The 26,531-nt window shown below is 34.7% G+C and overlaps 1 long non-coding RNA gene across 1 annotated transcript in view; it reads right to left on the reverse strand.

Moving 5' to 3' along the window:
• Positions 1–26,531, reverse strand: part of LOC112067107 (uncharacterized) — a 285,545-nt gene that overhangs the window by 24,246 nt on the left and 234,768 nt on the right. The window contains exons 9-10 of the long non-coding RNA XR_002893081.3: positions 8,787–8,852; positions 772–834 (exon numbers count right to left, since the gene is read on the reverse strand). This is a non-coding gene — a long non-coding RNA (uncharacterized lncRNA). The remainder of the gene's footprint in view (positions 1–771; positions 835–8,786; positions 8,853–26,531) is intronic.

Consider the following 26,531-nt stretch of genomic DNA (forward strand, 5'->3'; position numbering starts at 1 on the left):
GGGACTTTGGCTTCTCCCACCTACAAACTAGTACTCTGAAATACAGATTAAAACTAAGAAGTCTTAATTTCCAGTATAGAGCCTGTCACTCAAAGACACTGCTGATAGCCTTTAGGAGGCTGAACTAATCTCATGCCAAGATAGAAGAATGAATTTCTAAGTAACTTGTAAAGTAAAACACAGAACATAACTTTAAGGGACCCAGAATGATGTCCTTTATTAATTTGCCATATGGACTCAGAATGTGTCATGAAATTCTGCAATACGGTTCCCCAGAATGCGCTTTGCCTTTGCAGGCCCAGAATAATTTTCAGTGCAAAGCCACTGATAAAACTAAAGTATGTATTTCTTAAAGTTTTGGGCATCACAGATAGACTTTCCAATTATCTTTTAGTTTCAAATACATTGGTAAATTTCCCTGTAGCTCATCTGAGTCGAATCATATAATTATGTTCCATTTAATTAAAAATGAGTAGCTAAAAATGTTTGGATTAAAAAAAACAGTAAGCCTCAGATGGCGAAAGTTTTCTCAAATATTCCAAACAAGACTTCCGATGTCATTATTCTCTGGATCATAGACCTTGGACCAAAGATTATACAAAATGTTGAGGTGAAGTAACAAGATGCAAAGAGAAATTGAGTATAACTTCTTAAGTACAGCTTAGTGGTTAGAAACATAAAATTTAGTGTTCAATTTTCAGCCTTAACAACAAACTAAATAGCACTTCTAAGACTCGGTATTTGCAAAATGTAAATAATAATGGTACCTACCTCTGTTGGGTACTAGGTCTCCATTCCAACATCCTTCTGGTGGGCCTTCCTCCTCTTTAGATACTGAAATATGAAAACATATTCTGGAATTGAGAGGGTTTTTTTAGCCTTGTTGCTCAATACAGCATTGAACAGACAAAGTGAGAGTGGGTGTATTTATTCTCAATCTTAGGGCAAAAGTATTCATTATTTCATCAGTCAGTACAATGTTAACTCTAGGTTTGTTGCAAATACCCTTTGTCATAGTAAGAAAATTTTTTTCTACTCCTAATTTGCTAGGATATTTTATCATAAAGGGATATTGACTTTTGTCAAAAGCATTGTCTGAATTTTATTAAGATGACAGTTTATCTGCTTTTTTCTATTAATATAAAAAATAAAATTGTTTTTGGATTTGTTTTATTTGACATAGAGCAAAAGTCACATTTTTTTGGTGTAAAGTTCAGAAAGTTTTTACATGTGCATGTATTCTCATAACTACAACCAGAGTAGGATACAGAAATATTCCTATACCCCAAAGAATTATCTCATTCATTTCATTCGTATTCACAACATATTCCCAATCAAACTCCTGGAAACCACTCATCTGTTCTGTCCTCCTATATTATCGCCTTTTCCAAAATGCCATATGAATGAAATTATGCGGTATATAACATTTTAATATTGGGTTCCTTAATTTAGCATAATGAATTTGTGATTCATCCATGCTGCTGTACATAGCAATAGTTTGTTCTTTTTTAATTATTTAGTATTCCATTAGATTGACTTAGTTTTGAATAATAAATTAACCTTAATTTCTTGAGATAAAACTGAATTTGTCATAGTATAAATTTGTTATCTTTTGTTATATATTGCTAGATTGATTTGATATTCTTAGTTAACAAATGTGTCTTTGTTTATAAGGTATATTGCTCTCTAAATTTCCTTTCTTATAATGGCATTGCTAAGTCTGATATCACTAATATCTTTTTTTAATTTAAGTTTATTTATTTATTTATTTTTCGCTGCATTGGGTCTTCCTTGCTGCATGCGAGCTTTCTCTAGTTGCAGCAAGTGGGAGCTACTCTTCGTTGCGGTGCACAGGCTTCTTACTGCAGTGGCTTCTCTTGTTGCGGAGCATGGGCTCTAGATGCGCGGGCTTCAGCAGTTGTGGCACACAGGCTCAGTAGTTGTGGCTCGCGGGCTCTAGAGCGCAGGCTCAGGAGTTGTGGCACACGGGCTTAGTTGCTCCGCGGCCTGTGGGATCTTCCCAGACCAGGGCTAGAACCCGTGTCCCCTGCATTGGCAGGCAGATTCTTAACCACTGTGCCATGAGGGAAGCCATGATATCACTAATATCTTGCATACATAAAAAAATTGGAGAAATCTTGCCTTCCTTTATTTTCTGAAAGAACATGTGCAATACTGTCGTTGTTTCTTCATTAAATGTTTGTTAGAGTATACCGGTGAAGCCAAAATAATTTGTCTGAAATCTTTAAGCTACAAAATTACTATTATTGATATATGGCTATCCAAGATTTACTTCTTCTTGATTAGTTTTAGTATATGGGATATTTCAAAGATTTATTTATTTCATACAAGGTGTCAAATTTATAGTCATTTATCATTCTTCTTTATTATCTTTTTCATATCTATACAATCTACAGTGATATCCCTCTTTCATTTCTAATATTGGTAATTTATTTTGTCTTTATTTTTTGATCAGTCTTCTTAAAGATTATCAATTTTTTTAATCTTTTCAAAGAACCAATTTTGACTACTTTAATTTTACCTATTGTTTGTTAATTTTCTATCTATGGATATTCTCTTATTATTTTTTCTTTTCCTTACTTTATGTTTTCTTAAGGCCATAGTTTGCTTAGAACATTGATTTTAATTTTTTCCCTCTATTAAAATATTTAAAGCTATAAATTTCCTATATAGTATCCTGTAGCTACATCTCATAGATGTTGATATATTGTATTTTAATTATCATTCAGTTCCCAATATTTCCTATTTTCTCTTTTGATATTGACATGAAACTACGGGTTGTTTAGAACCATGTTATTTTTTTCCCCTCAAACATTAGGGGATTTGTACATATTTTACTTATCATTTTCTAATTTAATTATATTGTGGTAAGCCAACATTCCCTGTATGATTTCAATCCTTTTAAATTAATGAGATTTATTTAATATGGCCCATAAGGAGTATTTGCCTGCATTGATGAACATTCCTCATTCTGTTGTTGAGTCTAGCTTTCTCTAAATATCAAATTGGCTGACATAGTTGTTCAGATATTTTATGCTTACTGATTTTTTGTCTGTTTGTTCTATCAACTACTAAAAGAGGGGTATTAAAATTTCCAAACATTATTATAATCTATTTCTTCTCCCTTTGATTCTGCCTTTTTGCTTCATGTATTTTGAAGCCCTTTTATTAAGTACTTTGCCATTCTGCCTTTCTGATAAGACGATCCTTTTATTATTATGAAATACTTGTTTATTCTTAACAATACTCTTTGGATTGACGTCTACCTTGTCTGATACTAATATATATATATCAGCTTTCTTATGGTTACTCTTAGCATGAGGTATAATTTGTCATCCTACTACTTTTAGCTTACCTTGTCCTTATATTTAATGCACATCTCCTGTAGACAACGTACAGCTTGACTATGCTTTTATTATCCACCCTGGAAATCTCTGCCTCCTAACTGCAGTGTTTTCTTAAAAAAATTTAAATTGAAAATAAACACACACATGCTTGGGTTTTTGTTTAATATTTTGCTATTTGTCTTATATTTATGCCATGAGTTTAGTTCTCTTTCTTTCCTTTCCTTCCCTCTTTAAGGTTATTCAAATTATAGTCAGTATTCCATTTATTTCTTCCACTTGATATTTAAATTGTGTAGACATTGATATGTACTGAGATAAGGAAAGACAAATATGGAATGGGAAAATGTGAGGAGGAACCCTGCGCTGTTGGATTTGAATTAGCAGTATCAGTACGAACAAATGATTGCTTAAAAATATATACTTCCAAACTCTTCCATTGAATGTCACCCAAAGCAATTAGTACATATAATACAATGCCCAGATGTTGTTTTTTTAAATTAATTAATTAATTTATTATTTATTTTTGGTTGCATTGGGTCTTTGTTGCTGTGTGCAGGCTTTCTCTAGTTGCAGAGAGCAGAAGCTACTCTTTGTTGCGGTGCGTGGGCTTCTCATTGTGGTGGCTTCTCTTGTTGTGGACCATGGGCTCTAGATGTGCAGGCTTCAGTAGTTATGGCACGCGGGCTCAGTAGTTGTGGCACATGGGCTCTAGAGCGCAGGCTCAGTAGTTGTGGCGCACGGGCTTAGTTGCTCCGCGGCATGTGGGATCTTCCCCGACCAGGGCTCAAACCCCAGTCCCCTGCATTGGCAGGCAGGTTCTTAACTACTGTGCCACCAGGGAAGCCCCCAGATGTTGGTTTTTAAATGTCACTTCCAACTAAAAGATATGAGGTTTGGGACTGGGAAAGTAAAAGGTGAGCCTGAAATATTTTGTTGCATCAGAAATCAAAGATGTGTTCATATACTAAAAGAGATACATTAAAAGGGTACAGAGATTACCTGAAAGGACTTTCCTGATGATATTTAGGACAAATTAAAAATTTAAAAATAATAATCATAATGGCTTATAATACATTGACCAAAAAAATGAATCAATACAACCAGAAAGGAGCCTGTGCTCCGCAACGGGAGAGGCCACAGCAGAGGAAGGCCCGCATACCACAAAAAAAAAAAAAAAAAAAAAAAAAATACAACCAGAAAGATACTTTTTAAGAAAGACAAGAGGTTATATGTGAGAGAGAGATCTTCCTTACAGAATAAAAGAAATGGGGCTTCCCTGGTGGCCCAGTGGTTGAGAGTCTGCCTACCGATGCAGGGGACACGGGTTCGTGCCCCGGTCTGGGAAGATCCCACATGCCGCAGAGCGGCTGGACCCATGAGCCATGGCCGCTGGGCCTGCGTGTCCAGAGCCTGTGCTCCACAATGGGAGAGGCCACAACAGTGAGAGGCCCGCGTACCGCAAAAAAAAAAGAAAAAAAAAATCAACACCATATGGAATAAAATTTTACATGTCAGAAGTTTGTAAGTCTGGGGACTGCCCTGGCAGTCCAGTGGTTAAGACTCTGTGCTTCCACTGCAGGGGGCACAGGTTTGATCCCTGGTAGGGTACTAAGGTCCCTCATGCCACGTGGTGGCACAGTAGTTTAAAAAAAAAAAAAGAATAAAATAAATGGAAAAATTCACCATTTTGCAATTAACAATGTAATAAATAATTTTTTAAATTTTATGAACAAATATTAAAATCAGAACTAGGAAAGAAACCTTCATATTTGGAGACTTCAACACCTATATCTCATAAATTGATAAAACAAGTAGAAAAAGTCAGTAAAGAGATAAAAGATCTGAACAACACTGTCAATCAACTTGACTAATTGCAAATTATAGAACACAATAGCAAACAATACACATCTATTTCAAGTGCACAAGGAATATTCACAAAGATACCATATGCTCAACCAGAAGGTAAGTCTTCATTAATTATGAAATGATATTAAATTATCTTCATTTGCAATGATATACCCCAAAAAACCTCAAATATTTGCATATTAAATAATCACTTCTAAATAACATGTGGATCAAAAACGTATTACAGCAGAAACTAGAAAATATTTTGAACTCAATAATAATTAAAATACAACATATCTAAATTTGTGGAGCACAGAAAGAGTACTGATTAAAGGGAAACATATAACTTTAAATGCTTATATGCTTATATTAAAAAAGAAAGGTGTAAATAGAACTAAGCTCCCATTTTAAGAAAATGAAAAACATGAAAATGAAGAAATTAAGCCCAAAGGATGTAGAATGAAGAAATGATAAAGGTAAGAACTGAAATAAAATAGAAATAGATATTAAATATTTCCAGCTGACACCCCCCCCCCTTCAAATTGGCTGGAATTTCTATCTTCTCATTCATTCATTTGTTCACACAACCTACATTTATTTTGCAACACTCTGACCTTGGCACTGAGTGAGATGCTTTGGAAAAGCAGTGATTACAGTTCCCTCCCTCATTGTACATAGGAAAATAATTATTCAAATAATTAAATCTTTGCTTTTGATCAATTCTATATGAGAATATCAGGATGCAGTGAGATTGTAAAAGGAGGACTGAAGCATCTCTGAAAGATTACAGATTACACAGAAAAAAAAAGAGCACACACGTAACCCAAAATGCTCAGTTGAATTCATCTAGTACTGCTCAAAGCTTATAGAATTTTAGCTGGAGTGATGTGATCACACAGAGCAAGAACTACAACAGAGTTTCTTGAGACTTGCTCCATTTCTTGCTCCCTCCACTGAAGTCCTTAGTGGTGGTGTGTGATAGTCATTATTGCTGGACATGAACATTCTGGTCCTGTTTCTTTGGGGCACGTGGTAAGATTGTAATTCTGGGGAAAATATAAGAGTGTAATTCACTACGTGCTCTTCCCCCTACCATGATGGTTATGGAAATTAAGATCAAGTCTCTGTCAGCCTTAGCCCCTAACAGAGAGGATGTAAGACTGAGCTAACTCACAGGGGACATGTGGCATAAGCAAGAAATAAATCTTTGCTGTCAATGAGATAATGGGAATGTATGTTAGTGCAACATAACCTAGCCTATCCTACTACACATTTACATCAGCAAACTACATTAACCTGCCAGAGAAAATGGACATTTAGCTGTTAAGTGACACTGCACCATTTCTCTGCCTCAAATTATCCAGAATTCCTTAAAGCACATTTCTACACAGATTCTTAATCTGCTCTGTTCTGGTCAGGGACAATGGCAAAGGAGGCCATTAAAGCTCCCCTAAGAAACTGAATACCATTCTAATGTGTTAGGAAATTCACTTATTTTACCATGAAAAGAACAATTTCCCTTTATACCTATGCACAATCCCCTATATAGTAAAAGTTTAATAAATAACTTAGTGTTTTGGTTTTTTTTTAAAGAAATAGTCATGCCCTGTACTGTTAGTGTTTTATTGGATCATCTCTGTTAGCTCATAGGAAGTAATTAAGGTGAAGCATAACAATAAGTTAAGAATGTGACATAACATTTTTTTCAAAGAGCCAAAAATATAAGTAACAGAACACTAAACAGTGGTCAATGGGCTTAAGTAATTAACCACATCAGTAATTAAATAGGCTTAGTGAGGTGAAACTAATGACTAAATTTCAGGATCTATTATATCAAAATGGAGGATAATTCTTGCTTATGTGGTGTTACTCTGTTATCACTGAAATAATTTAACTCTCTAATGACCTTTTCATTTAGGTTTGATTAATTCTATATCACGGCATTAGCTCATGCAGTGAGCCTTACTGCCACGGTAGATTTTATAATTACCTAGCAGAATCAAGGCCTGTAAACACTCAGAATTGCAATAGAAAATGTCATCACCTTGGCACTGGGAGACAGACATAGGGCAAAATTATCTATTATCCATACCTCAATATAATACTGAGGTATCAGAGGGTATTAAAATGTACTTACATTCTCCAATAACTTTAAATTATCCAAGGTTATAAGTAACAATACTCTAACGCAAACAACTTGATTGCTTTTCAAAAAAATAATTTGTTTTTCTTTCTTTTCACTTATGCATTGGTTTTAGCTTTTGGCTGCTTCTCCAGAATCCTCTGGTCACACACTACCCTCAGGGATGCTCTAGGCTGATAAAAACGTGGACATACAGAGCTGCCAAACACTTTAAGAAACCATCAATCTATTACTGTAAAAAATTAACAGTGCTTAAATTTACAAAAAAGATGTTGGAGACTAGCAAAGAAGCCCAGAACAGGAAAATATCTAGAAATTTATAACAGAAAGTATTTCCAAAAGAAAATGAAGTGCATATTCTGTTTTTCAGGTAGTATATGGAAAAGTTAATTTTCAAGGAGCCTGAGTCAGACTCAAAATAGTAAAGCTCTGCAAGCAAAATGCTATCTTAAATGTCTAGCTCCTAAGTAAATAATTAGGTAATATTTTAGCACCTTAAGTTTACAAATTATTTTCACATTTGATCCTCACAACAATTCTGAGGAGGAATGAAGAGATAGTGTCATTCTCCTTTCATGGAAGAGGATGCTGAGGCCAGAATGTAGCACAAGTGACTTAACTGAGGTCTTTAACTAGTAAATGTCAGTGTCAGAGTGGTGTCAGTACAAAAGCCCAGGCCCTGGCCAGAATATACCTGAGACCCCAACTCAACTATATTCTCTGACAGCTATGTGACATTGGTACTATTTCCAGACTCTTCTGGGCCTCATTTTCCATAGCTACAAATATGGATAATACCTACTCCAAGGAATTGTTACAGAATTAAATAAGGGAATAAGAGAAAATTTTAATAATTATCAGTAGTATGCTGACAAATATTAAACAACAGCCTCTCTGAAGAGAAATGTACATATATGTTTATTACAAATGTTATTGACATGAATGTGTAGCACACAATTAGCAATTAATAGTAAAATACACAATACTTATTACTGTAAATTCTACATAACCAATTGGTTCTAACAATGCTTCCACTGATATTTTCCAAACTCTTGTAGTGATAGACAAATTATGGCTTCAATTCAACCAGGATTTGGCAAAAAGGGTCAGATCCCAATCTGCCATCTCTTTTCCCAATAAATGCCTCATCATTAAATCTGATATGCGACATCAAAGCTGGTTGATATTTTTGTCTACTATAACAAGTTAGGAGGAAAGTGAAACAACTAAGATGTGTGTCAGAATCTTATTTGCTCATGAATGACGTGCATCACATCTTTGCTGAATCAGATAATAGTTTTCAAATGATAAATGAATATTTCCTTAATTTTATATTCTTCATAATGTAACTGCATGACACACTTTCCATTTTAATTTTCATCATTAACATTTCTCAAGATTAGACAATCAACAAAACAATAAATCAATACCTGATTTGTAGCATTTGCCAGCCATGGGTAATTTGAGCCGCCAATATGATGTCACTGAATACAGAGCTGAAAAGAGATGTATAGTAGTGCACTGTTATACAGGATTTCCACCACAGATACAATAGGTATGGATGACCTCGAGAACACAAATAATAGTAAAATGAAAAATAATTTGGAAGTGATTGAGCTTTGAGTGTTTATTAATTTTGCTTTTAATATTTTAGTTAAGTGAAGGTTTATACAATTTAATTTTTAATAATGGATGTTTCTTTTTTTTTTTTTTTTTTTTTGCGGTAAGCGGGCCTCTCACTGTTGTGGCCTCTCCCGTTGCGGAGCACAGGCTCCGGACGCGCAGGCTCAGCGGCCACGGCTCACGGGCCTAGCCGCTCCGCGGCATGTGGGATCTTCCCGGACCGGGGCACGAACCCGTGTCCCCTGCATTGGCAGGCGGACTCTCAACCACTGCACCACCAGGGAAGCCCAATGAATGTTTCTAACAACTGCTTTGAAAAATTTTTGAAATTTTAACAATCAGCTCTTTCAGGTGAGACAGTACTAGCTGGCTACAGCACAACACTGGAACCCACTGCATAGTATGCTCAGTGAATATATATTTTCTTCCCTTTTTTTTTCTTTTGTCTTGTTAGCTTTCTACCCATTCTCCTTTTATCAATCAAAGATGCCATCCAGCTCAATTCAGCATTTCCACCCTTGGCATCTAGGAGCTTTGGGGAGGTGCCGCAATAGCTGCTCTTAATTAAGTCAACTTCAAAAAACTTTCAAACATGCCTCGTTTTCCTTATCAGTCATTTTGCAGCTAACATACAAATTTAGCTGAAAATTTTCTGAATATATTTTTATAATCTGCCTGTTTTGAGGAGAATAATAAAAACCATGAGAAAAAAAGGTTACTTTTTAATTTATTATTCTAAAGCACCACTTTTTGTTCTCTTTAGAGCCAAAGTGTAGGAAGCAGCAACATCTATTAGTATCCTTTCTCCATCCAGGATGCTGACTCAAATCTAAGGGATGCTCTATCCTAGGAATCCAGTGCTGACCAAGCCAGCAAGAATCATGGGCAGAGAAGTCTAAGTGTTAACAGAGACTCAAAGCTCCCTCAAGACACTGCATCCCCTGTGTAGCAAGGTTTCATCTAGATAAGAGACTACCGGTAATTTTCTGGCTCTTGTTATTCCTCGCTCCCCACGCATATTCTTCCCCAGAGTTTGATAGAACCTCACTTAGTTCCTGCTACCTGATGCCATAGAGGCTTACTGGGCTGTGCAATGCAGAATGTGAAGTTTATTCGTCCTGATCATCCTGATGACCCTACACTCTGTGGAAACAAGCCCAGGGTGAAGATGGGACTATATTTGTGCACTAATCACACTACAATTCTGATGGGATAAACGTGTGCCTAGTACTACTTTTCTTTTTTTCCTTTCTTTCTCCTCTAAGGTTTTTTGGGTTATTTGGGGGTTTTTTGGCTTACTTTGTATTTTGTGTAAAATGTTATACAAGCATCTTCCTCTCTCATCCTCTACAAGGTCCTTTTCTTGTTTCCTTTATCTCTAAATCAATAGCATTCAAGTATTTGTTCAGGAGCTGCATGTTTCACAATCCCACCATAAAAAGAAGCTTCTCCCAGACTCAGGAAAATGAGATGAAGCACAGCTTCTTCATTTCATCAACACTCATTTACAATGGCTACTGATGCACATTTTAGGGGAGACTAAAAAATAATTTGATACGAACTGCCACCCATCTTCATGGGGCTATCAGATTCAGTCTGTATCGTAAAATAACCTCTTTACTAGGCGCCGGTGCTGGCTCTTCTGCTTACAAGTTTCATGCCCTTATACTTGTCACAACCTCTAGTGTCATCTGGAAAATGGATATAAATAATACATCCCTAGTTAGCTAATGAAATGATTGGGAGGACCAATTTTAAAACGTGTGGTGGAATGTTTTGTAAATGAAAAGATACAATGCAAACAAAGCATGATTACTATGGCTTTATTTATAACTCTTCAGTTCTAACATAATTATATACAGTTTTCCAGAGACAGACACACTGAGGTTTTGATGAGAAACCTTATCATGCGGATAAGATACTAGAATGTATCCAAGAATACGAACATCTTACCATGATCCAGCCACTCGTTTTGAGAAGCTCCTGGATGAGAGATGTATGGATAAAGTAAGCAAAGCACGCAAGGCCGCAGTCTTACTATATGGGACTAAGGCTCCACACCCCAAAGTGGGCTGGACTTCAGGAGGCAAATTCTTTTTGCCAAGAGTAGAAAATTTGCTTCTGAAATGGACCGCTATGATTGTGGAGAACTGTACTGACCAGAAGATTCAGTGGACACAATCTGCAGTGACTCATTCTGACCATTGTTTTAGTAATGCTGTCTAGTGGTTCTTAGAACCCATAACCGTGGTCTTTGAACTTCTGATTTCAATTCAGTCCCATCAATTAGAGCAGAAACTGATCGGCAATACAGCACCAAAATTTCATCCTATGCAGTTACCACAAACATCATCTACCAAGTCGTTCATCTAAACCATCATGCTAGAGTGTGTTTTTGAGACATGAAGAACCTGTGTTTGAAAGGCAACTGAAGAAAACTTATTCTGGAAGAGGAATGGGAAAGAAACTTTCTCTTCAAAGTAGCTTTTGGGGGAAGAGAAGTTTAAAACTTCCTCTTAAATTTTTTCTTGTTATTATTCTCTATCTCTACGATTGACTCAGACTATGTCTTTAAAGAGAAAAAGGCCAAAATGAGGAGAGAGGATTTTTGAGGTCCAGATCAGCACCAATTTCCTGAGCTATGTGCTGCCTTTCTGTCTGTCTGAGAAGGACTTCCAGCGGCCTCATCTTTGGAGGTCATAAAACCCAGTAAGGAGACACACGATAAAAGATTTAGGCCTCTCTTATTAACACATAACTGTTAGCAAGTAATGGCAAATTAGGAAACATTAACAATAGATGATACTTAGCTATAAATGCCTTGACAAGTGTGAGTTTGAACTTTTTATTCTTAATGTGTTCCAGGGTCTAAAAATGGCGCTTTTAGAGTTACAATAAAACATGGGTTGTTTTTTCTTTGTAGTTTCAATATCAACTCAATTCTCATCTGCAGTCTCATCCTTAGGTCTTTAAAATAAGAGCATTTGGAAAAAAGTAAATCACAGAGAAGGGCAATCTCGATATGCAATAAGCAACAAAGATAAAAACGGATGGGTAATCCTTAAGTGGAAAAGCATCATTGTAAGAAATGCTCAAAGAGGATTTCTTTCACTCATAAATAGGTCATATTCATGGGGATTTGCACCAACATAAGCACTTTAAAAAGATTGTATATAATCCCTTCTTGGAACTGACATTTAGAATCAAGTCCTCTACTCCCAACTCTTAGGCCTCCAAAGATATAAAAAGTGACCACATTTTCTACCAACACCTGGAAACTCATTTCTGATTTGTGTATCTGTCTGTTGAGACAGTAGGTACTTGTGACTGATATAAGCAGAGTAAAGTAGCTCCATAACCTTGGTCTCTGAACTTCTGATTTCAATTCAATCCAATCAATTAGAGCAGAAACTCATCAGCAATACAGCACCAAAATTTCATTCTATGTAATATTTATAATATATTACAGTGGTATTATATATCTTATTTTCTTTAAAATGTACCCAGAGATATGAAATTTGTATAGGGCCTAGCCCTATATACTATGCAAATAAGAACATAATCATTGACCCCTTGTAGAACACATAGAATACAGTCATCACAGCATGTAGCAGATAGTAGTGGTCTATTGGCATTTGTGACTTTATACTCCACATTGTTAACTTATTGGAAGCACGGATTTGTTTGATTTGAATTTGTAACATTAAGGCTTATCAGAACTGTTGGCAAGTACTAGGTGCCTAATAGATACATGATGACTGAGTGAAAAAGAACGTTATTGTAAAGATACCAGGAATATCTTTGGATGTGCAAAATGAGATGTTACCCACAAGAGGATTATTTCGTTAAAAAAATTTAGTAATGGTAGTTGGTAGTAGGGGAGCATGTACCAGATGGAAAATAACTATTATCTTAAAAGATTGTGCGGTAAACAGTGAATGTGTTCCAGTGAGTGGGCATGTGTGAATGTGTACAGTCCACTTAGAACAGATCATCCATCCCTGGCTCCAATAAACTCAGAGTATCAAATCATCTAGGTAAAATGAATTGACGAAAAATTACGACATTAGTTAAGTTTATTTTGGTACAGAGAAGAACATGCTTTCAAAATGTAACAAAGTAAAAAGTCAAGAAAGAGGTTTACTTCTCTGAAGTAAAAATGAAACACTTTGAACACTGATCATTCAGAATATCCATATTAATTAAATGACAGATTAAAGCACTTTAAACTCTTCTCAGAAGTCTAATTTAGCAACCTTGGGCGTTACCTTGTCATTGACAATGCAAATTTTGGGTTGTTTTGGGGGAAAAATAAATAAAGCAAATTAAAAATAATAATAATAACCTCTAGTGATCCATGTGTTAGTACATAAGAATTTTTGAGGGATGGAAGTCCCAGCAGGGGAAACAAGCAGTTAAACCTCCCACAGGGAAAGAGGTGAGACACTCCCCTTCTGCACTGCCTTAAACCCTACAAAGAACTATTCTCTATACACATTAGAGCACTTATTTGTACATTTCAGCAGCAGTCTCAGTACCTGGGAACAAATGGCAGAACATTTTTTCACTCCTCTGAACAGAACATAACAATTTTAACAGCAGGAGTTCAAGTGTTTTATCAACAGCATGCTACTATCTACTCTGAAGAAAAATAAAGAAAAGAAAAAAAGGAAGCCCTCAAAAACAAAACCCCTTAAGGAATGTAGTATGAATGTTTAGTGAACTATGTGTTTAGAATAGAAAATTGTCACAGCATGCAAGAAGATGGCAGTCATTCAGAATGGCAGAGAAATTACCTTTGTACATTTCTGAGCTTCCAAATACGCCCTATACTTTATTCTACCTGTGTGTAAGGTATAAGAATACACTGGAAAACAACTGCATCATTTGGGTTGCCTAGTCTGAGCCTTGTTGACTTCACCATTGGTCGTCATCCAGAAAAATCATAATGACTCATCTCTCAATGTCACCAAGCCATGACAATCTGTGACCCTAGTAAATTGTCACAGATCAATAGATTGACCCTTTGCTCAATGTAAACCCTAATGTCACTGCTGAATTCAGATAGGATTCTTGCCTAAGTTTCTTCACTCCAGAAAAAACTCAGAGTCACATAGCCATCCCAAATTTTACAAAGAGATGGAATGGAATAACAAAATATAAGGAAAAATTGGCGACTTCTGTTCAAGACCCAAGTTAGCGCTCGATACATAGAAATCTTAAGTATTGCGACAATTGTAAATATTGGGTTGGCCAAAAAGTTCATTTGGGTTTTTCCATAAGATGTCACGGAAAAACCCGAATGACCTTTTTGGCCAACGCAATACTTTAGAATTTCCAGTGAACTTATGATGTTGTGTTAAAATCTGCTTTGGCCTCTCAGTCTTAGTTAATACTTTTATTTCATCATATAAATTGATTTATTATTTTATAAATGTTTATGCCTTCAATAAATGCACCAGAATGCAAATATTAGGAGTTCTAGACAAGACTCATCTCCTCACTTTTAGGAACTCATTGTTTACGTGAAAGCCAAGATCTTGGTACTAAATATATTAAGAAGGTACATGACATATCAAGCAATATGAGAATCATCAGTAGAGAGAACAAAGTCAAGATCTAGATGAACGGTTAAGTAAATAAATGCCATGAATTCATCGTTAGGAAAATGTCATGATCAGGTATAATAAAAAATGGATCTTGAAAGATAATATTTGGATGGATAGAGGTTAAAGAAGAAGGCATTTTCAATGTGGGCCAAATGAAAATGAACCTGGTTTGTATAGGGACATGGAGGTGACAAAGTTGATTACAACTAGTGGTATATTAAGATGTTCTTAGAGTTAACATTTGAAAAGTAAATTGGATTTAGATTGCAAAGTGACTTGAACTTCATCTTGAGCTATAAATTTTAGTATTATTAAGTTGCATCCTACCTTGGTCTGAATGATTTGAGGTAGTTTACAAAGATGCAGCAAAACCAAGTAAAATAACCTAATTTACACTTCAGGAAAAAAATGAGTCAAAATAAAAATTAAGACTTAAATTAGTGAGGTGTACCTAGGAAAGAAGTTAAGTTTTTAAGAAGATTGCTATAACAAGTTATACATTTGTTAAAAGTGATAGACAAGATTGTTTTCCCACACAAATAGGGAAAATCAGATGAAAGATTTAGTATTATATGGCACAAGTAAACCAAATGCTCAGGAAAATCACAACTGATGCTAAGACCAAAGACCTCAAAAAGAAGTCAGTGAATAATATGATAAACAAATAACATCCTCAACAACACAGCAGAAAAGTTGACATAACAATTTTCCAGAAATTCCCCTAACATAGGTCAATGACAGATTCTAAAGCACAGTGGAGTAATGTCTTTGAGGGATGATTCTGCCCAGATATGTTTTACATTGATTGCCTGACTCAACACAAGAATATGAGGTTAAAAGTCATGAGAGACTTTGAAACAGGACACCTACATATTTAAAGGCAGACATCTGCTATAAGACTTCCTCCAGATCCCCTCCTGGTAGACACAATACAGGATCTTTGGAATAGTTTCATATATCAGCTTGTGGACATTGCCCTCACAATTTCTTTTAACCCTAGCTCTGTAAAAGATACAATTCATTCTCAAGAAAAGTATGTTTCTCTTCCATGAGTTGCCAACCAAGTCTTGGAGAAACATGGGTTTTAAGGTAAATGCAGGGTTGCAGATACCATCCATCAGAACTTGGAAAGTTTTAACCTGGGAAGATAAGCACTGGATTGTCAAGAGCACTCTTTGCTTTTAAATTTGTGATGCAGATTTGCATTTACTTCATACCCCATGCATAATTTGAAGGTCTGCCTGTTGGAAATGGCTGTCCTTTCTGAAAAAGGTGCTACTGTAATGGCAATAAGGAAAATAGGTCATGAATTAATAACCTTGCTTGGTGGAAGTTTCATGACACCTGCCAACACTACACACAAAGAAAGCTTTTCTCAGTACTTTGCTGTCATGTCTGGTGGATTAACTCATATATTTTACAAAAGAAGTGCTCCATACTGTAATCATTTCCATCTTCTGACATCTGCTTCATGCATATCTTTGTCAATCTAAGATATGCCACTTGTCAGTTATAAGTGAATCAGGGTGTATAAAAATGCAAAATTACCACTTTACATTAGGGAGGTGTAAAGGGCCTTAGCAGAACTTGACAAAAGTCACCAAATATAAATTGTAACCTTTACTCTAAAGCTGACAACTTAAAATTTCTCACCACAGGGCTTGTTGGACAGTCTAAAAATGAGTAAGAAATCTAATTTACCTGAATTGTGATATAAATTTTGTTAATCTTGTGTGGTTTTTTTGAACAGTATAAAATTTTATTTTAACTATTAACTATTTTACAGGGATATATGTTACATTTTATTTCTTTCTATTATTTACTTTATATATAAAGGCCTTTATATTGTGACCTAAAAATCATGAAAAGATATAACTCCTTTCAATATGATGAATAATACTCCCTGTTAAATGTAGTTACCTTTTTCAAAAACCATAGAAAATTGAAATAAAATTATTTAGTAAAATTGATAACAATTCTTTAAAATAATAATATGCTATGTTATTTAGGGCAAAGTTATGTAAGGTCCAAAATGGAATACGGTACTATAGTTCAAAGAGTTAAATCATTTCATAAGCAACAATATCTTTGTTAAACTTACAGTGTTGCTATAATAGAATGTCTTTGAAATAGGTCTCCTAAAAAAAATCAAATAAAGCTATGATTATGAAAATGGGTTATGAATAATGTTATTGAGGAATCTATCAAATTAATAAGTGGTTTGTTATTTTTTAGTTACAATTTTGCTAGACATACTTAGGTTTATCCACACTTGCTATATATCCTTGTAGTTCTGATAATCATCTAATAGAAACTACAAGTATAAATAAATATATTTGACTCAAGAGATTTTTCTTTTGTTCCATTTCCTTTTGCACATAAATACAAATCATAGTGTATACTCTCTCCCACATGCGTACTAAAGAAACCTTTATTTCTTTAAGTGTGTGTTAGTGTGTGTGTATGTATCTGTGCGTAAAATCAAACTGTGATATGCCAGGTAAGTGATTTTTTTTAATGGACAAAGTAATAAATTTTATTCTCCTAGTGCCATCAAAACTTGCACAGAAAAAAACTTACCTTGTCCTTAGCCCACTGTTCCCTAAACACTTGGAAAGAAAAAAGATAAAGGAATCATAAAATCAAATCATAAAATCAAAAGGTTTTATATTAAAAAGAAAGTTTCAAAGTAATTAAGACAAGTTAATGATAACATACTAGTGTCCAAAAGAAAACTGTTTTCACATCTCTTATTAGACTGTTCGTATAATATTTATCTATTCATTTTTAACAACCTGACATATATACTTGTGTGAAGAATACTCTGTAAGGAACTGCAGGTTCTAGAAAGTATAAACTTTGTGGAAGAAAATTTAGAAACTGTGGGTGTATTATAAAGTTAATATACTTCCACATAGTGGAATATTGTGCAGCTATTAAACTTTTACAATACAAATACTGATTATAATGTATTATAAAATGAAAAGAATTTATGAATACAGTACTATTTTATTTTCTATAAGCAGATGCACACATACATGTATTGTAAAGGTAAAAGGAAAAATTAAACAATCTATTATTATCACTGACTGGTTGGAATAGTTTCTAATCAAACTTACACCTTTCTATATTTCCAAATTTTCTGCAATCAACATATGCTAATTCTCAATGAAAAATTTAATGTAGAGTGTTAATATACAATAGAAAAAGCAAGAATTATTCCAGGTAACTAACATCCAGGAGGAACATGTATGTACCCCTTAACTCATATCCCTGTACTTGATAAATTTAAACAAATCCATATCAATAATTATGCTAAAAATAAATGAACAGGAATTCTTGTTCTGCATAAGATGGCTAAGCACACGCCACTCTATCTCTCACACTAACTGCAACTATAAAAATGGACAGAATGTGTGAAGCAACTATCCAAAGACCCTGAAAAGTATATGGTAGCAGGTACAATAGGTAAGAAGATGAGCATTTGAGTAATCATGATATCTGTACTGAGGTGACCATTTTTTCCCCTTTGGACTCTCACCATTTGGCCCTGAATGCTGCACAGTTGTAAAAGTGAGTGGCAGAGAGGAATAATTAAAGCCTCAGCTTTCTGGGCAAAGACTGAAAAAGGAAGTCCCAGGGAACCTATAAGTACCAGGGAGATCAGACGGAGGGCAGGGCTTGGAAAAGAAACTCTATAAAGTTGTTTATGAGTTCCTGGGCTCATCACCAAGTTGTGCACAAGTAGATCCACTCCTGATCAGTGTATCAAACCTATTGAGAACAGAACTAACACATAAACTACCAACTAGGTCCCAAACTACTACTGGGTGGTACACACAAGGGACAGATTCACATAGCACTACAAAGTCTTTGAAAACTAAACTGAAATTGGAACCACAGCCCACAAAAAGTATGTTGGAACTCTCAGCATAAACCTAACCAGGTTGACTGCTTGCTAGAACAAAAATGTCAATGTTTTCCTCGGGATTTAAAGTAAATCAGGAAGGTTATAGCATAACATTCAAAATTTGCAAGATACAGGCCAAAATGGTTTTCCATGTGGAAAACTAGGAAAGTTTCAATTTGCAGGAGAAAAGACAATCAACAGATTCCAATAACACAATGACACAGCTGTTGAAAATATCTGAAAAGACTTTAAAGTAGTTATTAGATAAATGCTTCAGCAATCAGGGACACTCCAGAAATGATGAAAAAATATAAATTTTCATCAGAGAAACAGAAGACATAAAGAAAAAACAAACAGAAGTTTTGTAACTGAAATATACAATACACAAGACAGAAAATTCACTGGGAACGTCAATAACAGAATGAAGATGACAGAGAAGACAGTGTTGAAAATAGATCAATAGAAATGATCCCATCTAAACAACAATCTGCAACTTAAAATAAATAGATTTATTATCTTAGTTTCAGAGTGTTGAGAATCTGGGAGAGGCCAAGCCACATGATGGTCTCAGGTCACTCTTGAAGTTTCAGTTAAAATGGCTGAGGCTGCAGTCATCTGAATGCCTCTCTGAGTCAGCCAGCAAGAGAGCAAGGAAGGGCATGCAAGACAGAAATCATAGTCTTTTCGTAACCTAATCAGGGAAGTAATATTCAACAATATTGCCGAATTCCATCCACTAGAAATGAGTCACAAGATCCAGCCCACACTCAAAGAAAGGAAATTGTATAAGAGTATGAATATCACGAGCTGGAATCTTACAGGTTTACCACAACTTTGCACAGAATTAGGTTGTATGAAGAATATAGTAGAAAACATATTTTCTACTGCCAAGAAGGTATCTCTTTGCATTGGTATAACAACTGGAATTAGAGAATTTCATCGAATTGGAACCACTTTATTTATTTAATTCCAGTTCATCTATATGATGTTCCCAAATCGGTCACTCCATTTAAAGATAAGGGTATTAAAACAGCAATTAATGGAAAAAGTGTGTTTGTACCATTACTCCCACCTGTAGTTGTATGTAAGATTTTTAAATGGGGATATTCTACATACATGTTATTTTATTTAAGGAGACAAAAATCATCTCACCACTTTCCTTTAAAAAGAATGATAAATCTGGAAAGGGCATAAGAAAATAACTAGTCCAACCTCTTGATTTTGTAAGTGAGGAAACTCAGGGTTATTCAAACTGTCACAGCTATTTGATAATAATAAGTCTAGGAAGTGACATGCTGAAACTGACTCGCATGGGCTTGCAAGGCTTAACTGTGAGAAGTCTTCCTAACACCACTTTCAGTGACATCAGGCTGGTAGCTTGAAATTGGCCACAATAGGAGTATTTAAAACATGGAAGTCTGCAAGCATTACAAACCAGTGTTGTTGTTTTTTTTTCCAGTGTGCTAATTATTAAACAGTCACCAGCACAACACTAGGTTTTCTGATCTCTTGTTCCCTATCTGCTATGCACTGGTTGTATGTCTTTATCATGAAGACCAAAGCTGCTGAACTAATTCTCTTATATAATGTTTTATCCTCCTCAATCTGACCTGGACTTTGTACATAATGTTTCTTCAGAAGTTATATTCACTCATATGCACTGTTAATGAAAAGCAGATTTATATACCCATAGTAATTATGGGTCCTGGTGATCTTTGAAAAAGATGGATGCCTAGTTTCTCTATCTCAAAGTGTTTGTCACAAGAAAGCAATTACCTTTATTTAATGTCTAGACACTGCGACTATATTTTTAACACTGCTACACAGTATTAGCCATACTCATGGCTTTCCATGTGATCTATACGACAATTAAATTTTAAAACCTCATTTCTTCATGTTATGCATATTATAGCAAACTCTATTAATTTAACAAACTCTGTCTCCTGTGGGGTCAAACAATACAAAATACTACAAAACATAAAGGAGCCCAAAGTTAATTTAAAAGTAATTTTTTAAAGAATTCATATTATTTGCTTTATCCTACCCTAATTTTTATATTCTTATTTCTTGACCTTTATTATTATTTTTAGTTACTACATAATATTATAGGGTCATTTCTAATGAGTAACAGCAACAAAGAAAACAAATCTGCCATTCCTGGAACCAGGCAAAATTGTAAGCTACAAAGCTCTTTATTTACGTAGGAGTTTCAATAAAATTGTTTATATATGTTTATATATGAAGTATATTTATAGTAGAGATTTGGTAGCATAATTATTCTCTAAAAACTTGCATTACTGTAATTAACTACCACATGCTGGTTATCACCAGGATCTCTTCTTATAGCCATAGTGATTTCCTTATTAAATGAAGAAGCAAAGCTGCTCTGTGTGTGTGTGTGCACGTGTGTGTGTGTGTGTGTGTGTGTGTGTGTGTGTTTTCAAAAGTTATCCAGAAACTCTCACCAACCCCACAGCTACAGATCTTGTCCAGTCAACATCTCTTATTTAGATCGTGGTAATTATCCTTGCCTTAGTCCATTCAGGCTGCTATAACAAAATAAAACAGATGGGGTAGCTTATAAACAACACAAGTTTATTTCTTACAGTTCTGGAGGCTGGAAGTCCAAGACTGAGGGGTAACATGGCTGCGTTCTGGTGAGGGCACTCTTCCTGGTTCATAGCTGGTTACTTCTCACTGTGTCCTCACATGGTGGAAAGGCTAGGGATTCTGGGGTGTTTCAATTATAAGGCACTAATACTATTCATGAAGACTCCACCATCATGACTTAAGCACCACCCAAAGGCCCCCCGCTCCTAACACTATCATTTTAGTGGTTTGGATTTCAACATTTGAATTTTGCGGACACAAACAGTCAGACCATAGCAGTCTTCTAACTACTTTCCCTGTTTTTATTCTTGCCTTCCTACAAGCCAGTTCTCCACACAACAGCCAGAGTCAACATTTAAAATGTATATGAGATCTGCTGAATCCCACAATGACTTCCCATCTCACTCACAGCAAAAGCCCACAGTCCATATAATGGCTTACAAAGCTTACGTGATTTGACCTGTGACTTCTCTGACCACATCTCCTTCTCTCTCCTTCCCTCTATTTGCTCCAGCCACACTACCCACCATGTTTTGTTTTGTACTGTTCTTTCAAATACTGCAGTCATGTTTGCATCTCGGATATTTCCATTAGCTATAATCCCTCTGCCTGGAATGTTTTTCTTTCTAATATTTGCATAGCTCACTCTCTCACTTCTTTAAAGTTTTTGCTTAAACATGTTCTTAGTGAATCATGGCTGATGGCTGATTACCATGTCTAAAAATGTAACCTGCCCTAATCTCGGTCCTTCTGCTCTCACTTTTCCAGAATATTTATAATTTACTAACTTACTATAATTTAGCTATTATGTTAATATTTATTGTCTGTCACCCAGACCACAGTATTATATATATATATATATAATATATATGTATTTATTTACATATATATATTTATATATATATATACATATGTATATATATATACATATATATACATATATATGTATATATATGTATTTATATACTTAAGTTAATATTTTTAAAGAAAAGAAGAAAAAAAAGAAGGAAGGTAACCACAAAAGTAAAATACAAGAAAAAGTAGTGAATATAGACATTGGTAAACATGTTGGTGAATCTATTTAATTATAGACTCTAAAAACAAATTAATAATGAGGATTAATAGGAGAGGATAGAGCTAACAGAACCGGTAACATAACAACAGCATGAAAATAATAGAAAGAGATTAGTGTTTCCATATGTTTAGTCCCTTGTATTATTATGCAATAGCATAGAGACGTTAATTAGCTTTAGGTATCTTTAAGACTAGAATGTGGTTTAAAATATAAGGCTATCCATTTTCTAAAATGGATTTTAGGCAAAAATTAACATAAGCAAAAAAAGAAATTGACAAATCTGTAAATAAAATTAGGGATTTTACAGATATATTCCTCAGAAACTGAACATCAAACAGACAAAACAGTAATGAGATTGTTGAAAATATAAAAGGTGAAATTATTAAGCTGTACCTTATAAACATGTAGACCACCTTCATGGAAAAAAAAAAAAGAAAAAAGAAATCCTTTTAGTCACAAAGTATGCCTATGTACGAAAGAATATCTTATATAAACTATTTTCTCTCACCACAATGTTATAAAGAGTCAAAATAGGACACAGACACACACACACACACACACACACACACAAACACATACACACACACATAAAATACTGAAAATACACTTCTGAATAATCCACTGCCCAAAGGCTAAATTAGAATGAAACTTATGAATTGGATCTACATAAAAATGAAAGGAATAGAGATTAAAATGTGTAAATGTCTCTAAAGCAGTACAAAGAAAAAAAAATGTTTAACTTTGATACACATATAATAAAGACTAAAAATTAATGAACTAAGTGGCCAAATCAAGAAGCTAGAGACAGAAAAAGAGAGAAAACCCTGAGAATGAAGAGATTATAATAGTAAGAGTAGAAACTATTTTTTTAATGGGAAGGCTAGAGAAGATCAAAAAAATAAAAAAGCTTTAAAAATAATAAAAAATAAAAGAGGCAAGATTGATCAACAGTATTAACAATTTTTTTAGGTTTTGGAAAGTTGAAGGAGACATACGTATAAATAGAGCAGATATTTAAAAGCATCAAAAGAAAATATATGGAAAATTATGCAAATAAAATTGAAAATTATACTGAAAGAACAATTTTCAAAATTATTAGCAAATTGACTCAAGCAAATAGAAGGCCAGAATTAAACTATAACCATTAAAAAATTGAGGAAGCAGCAAAATTCTATTAATTACAAAAGGATGAGGCCCTGGTAGAATTAAAGAATTTTACCAACCTTCTATGATTCATATGATTTTTATTATATTCACTATGTCACCTAATTACTTAATTCTAGAACATTTTCTAGAACTACCTAATTTTAGAACATTTTCATCACCCCAAAAGAAATCATGTACCTATTTGTATTCAGTCCCAATTTCCCTCTCTCCTCATCCCTTGACAATCACTACTTAACACTTGTTTTTAAATTATAATTATTAACAGAAGTGAAAGTGTTCACATAGATAGACTTGAACAAATCCAATTTGGAAGGCAAAAGAAGTGTTTCCTTCACTGCTCTCTACTTCAGGTTAACTTTAAGTAGTAATCAACATGAAAAGTTTTCCATTAAAAAGAATGGTTTATTTATCAAGTGAATTTCTCTCCTGGTAATAGTATAATTAAAAATTTTAATAGGCACATTTCGAAGTTCAGTTCTTGAAGAGTCAGTTAAATATAAATTCATAATGCCACCTTGTAGTGTGCTGTATTTTTGAGATTGTAGAAATGTGAATGCACTAGTATATCATAAGTTATTGAATTCAGTCAACATAATATAGGTGTATTGAGTAATTATGACAGTATGCAAATCTCCTGAAATTGGCTAATGTATAAGCAGCATTCATACTACTTCAGCATAACCTAGTTTACTGCTTCTGTTAGGCAAGGAAGAAATTTGAACCTTCTTCTGAGGAGTATCCCAGTCTCTATCTGAACTCCAACTTTACTGGGTCTGCAGACAAGCATCACCTCTCCCAAGAAACCTCATCTTATTATCCCACACACTGACCTTTCCTTTTTGTAATTCCTCTTCAGCACTTATTCATTTTAGACACCTAATGGAACACTGTGCTACAGCTGAATTGTGCTAACAAAAGCAATGAGAGTGATGGGATATTTTTTAACCTAACAGATCTTTTACATCCAAATATTTTAGCACTAGAGTCTCTCCAGAAACAATGCCCTCATTTCAGTGATGCTGCCATGACTCCAGTCACTCTGTTAACTCCTGTTACACACCATCCTGGGCATTTACATATGATGCACTGACATTTTCTCTGGTGAAGATTCATGTCCTCCCACAAAATAGCTTTCCTTCCTGATATAGTTTTTAATCTCATCTATCTACTCTGACAATAGTGCTTACTTCAGAGTCTAACCTATTATTTACTCTATAATTTGGGGGAAAAAAAATTTTCCTCCAAGAAGAAGTTGAGGTTATAAACTTTTTTACAAATTGAGCTTTAATTCCTCAATGAAAATGCCTCAAAATACACTACACATTGAAGGATTCCTAAGGCATGGGTCTCTCCTTCTAGGAGTTCCTAAACTAATTGGAAAAGCAAGATATATAAGACCCATTTGAAATGACATGCTTTATTTTTTAGTAAATATACATACATTTATATGTACCTATTAATACAACTGACAGGTGCCTGGCATTGGTACTGGAAATTCAGAAATAAAAGATACAGTCAATGACTTATTATCTGGTATGGAATGTAGAAAGGTGCTTTATTGAAGTAAAATTTCAGAAACTAGAGACACTGACTAAAAATTGAAGTCAGGAGAAATGAAAGATTAAGGAAAATATTAGGTTGGTTTGTTTCCCGTATTGTTTAAGGAAACTGGGAAGAAATTGTTATACCTAATAGGAGTAAGAGGAAATGAACACAGTCTCAAAGTTCCCACTTTCTGATGATTAGAAAAAATATAACCTCTATTAAAAAAAAAACCTACAGCATGATACTACCTACACATATATGCTAAATGACTCTTCAAGTAATTGAATGACTCTTTATATCCCTTCTCAAAATTTTAAATCCCATGAGGTCAAAGAGTATATTTTGTTGACTCACAAGTAGTAGATGCTCAACAAAATTTGATGAATAAATTTTGTGAATGAGTGATTAGATTCATTGACACTAATTCTTAACTCAATACTTGGTCAATGCAAGTAATACTGCAGCCTAAATGTGAAAGATAGAGAGCAGTTAGGCCAATAGAAAAGCAAGACACTGAAGATGGATCTTCTAAAAGTTGACACTAATGTAGAGATTTTAATTACTGTCTCAGAAAAAATGACAGATGTTCCCCTTGCCCAGGAGTCAGGGATAGGCAAAGCAATCTACAGATACAATGCAATCCCTATCAAACTACCACTGGCATTTTTCACAGAACTAGAACCAAAAATTTCACAATTTGTATGGAAACACAAAAGACCCCGAATAGCCAAAGCAATCTTGAGAAAGAAAAACGGAGCTGGAGGAATCAGGCTCCCTGACTTCATACTATACTACAAAGCTACAATAATCAAGACAGTATGGTACTGGCACAAAAAGAGAAATATAGATCAATGGAACAGGATAGAAAGCCCAGAGATAAACCCACACACATATGGTCACCTTATCTTTGATAAAGGAGGCAAGAATATACAATGGAGAAAAGACAGCCTCTTCAATAAGTGGTGCCAGGAAAACTGGACAGCTACATGTAAAAGAATGAAATTAGAATACTCCCTAACACCATACACAAAAATAAACTCAAAATGGTTAAAGATCTAAATGTAAGGCCAGACACCATCAAACTCTTAGAGGAAACCATAGGCAGAACACTCTATGACATAAATCACAGCAAGATCCTTTTTGACCCATCTCCTAGAGAAATGGAAATAAAAACAAAAATAAACAAATGGGACCTAATGAAACTTAAAAGCTTTTGCACAGCAAAGGATACCATAAACAAGACCAAAAGACAACCCTCAGAATGGGAGAAAATATTTGCAAACGAAGCAACTGACAAAGGACTAATATCCAAAATTTATAAGCAACTCTTGCAGCTCAATAACAAAAAAACAAACAACCCAATCCAAAAATGGGCAGAAGAACTAAATAGACATTTCTCCAAAGAAGATATACAGATCGCCAACAAACACATGAAAGAATGCTCAACATCATTAATCATTAGAGAAATGCAAATCAAAACGACAATGAGATATCATCTCACACCGGTCAGATTGGCCATCATCAAAAACTCTAGAAACAATAAATGCTGGAGAGGGTGTGGAGAAAAGGGAACCCTCTTGCACTGCTGGTGGGAATAATGTAAATTGATACAGCCACTATGGAGAACAGTATGGAG

This window comes from Physeter macrocephalus, chromosome 5 (genome assembly GCF_002837175.3).
Source record: "Physeter macrocephalus isolate SW-GA chromosome 5, ASM283717v5, whole genome shotgun sequence".
NCBI classification, from domain to species: domain Eukaryota; kingdom Metazoa; phylum Chordata; class Mammalia; order Artiodactyla; family Physeteridae; genus Physeter; species Physeter macrocephalus.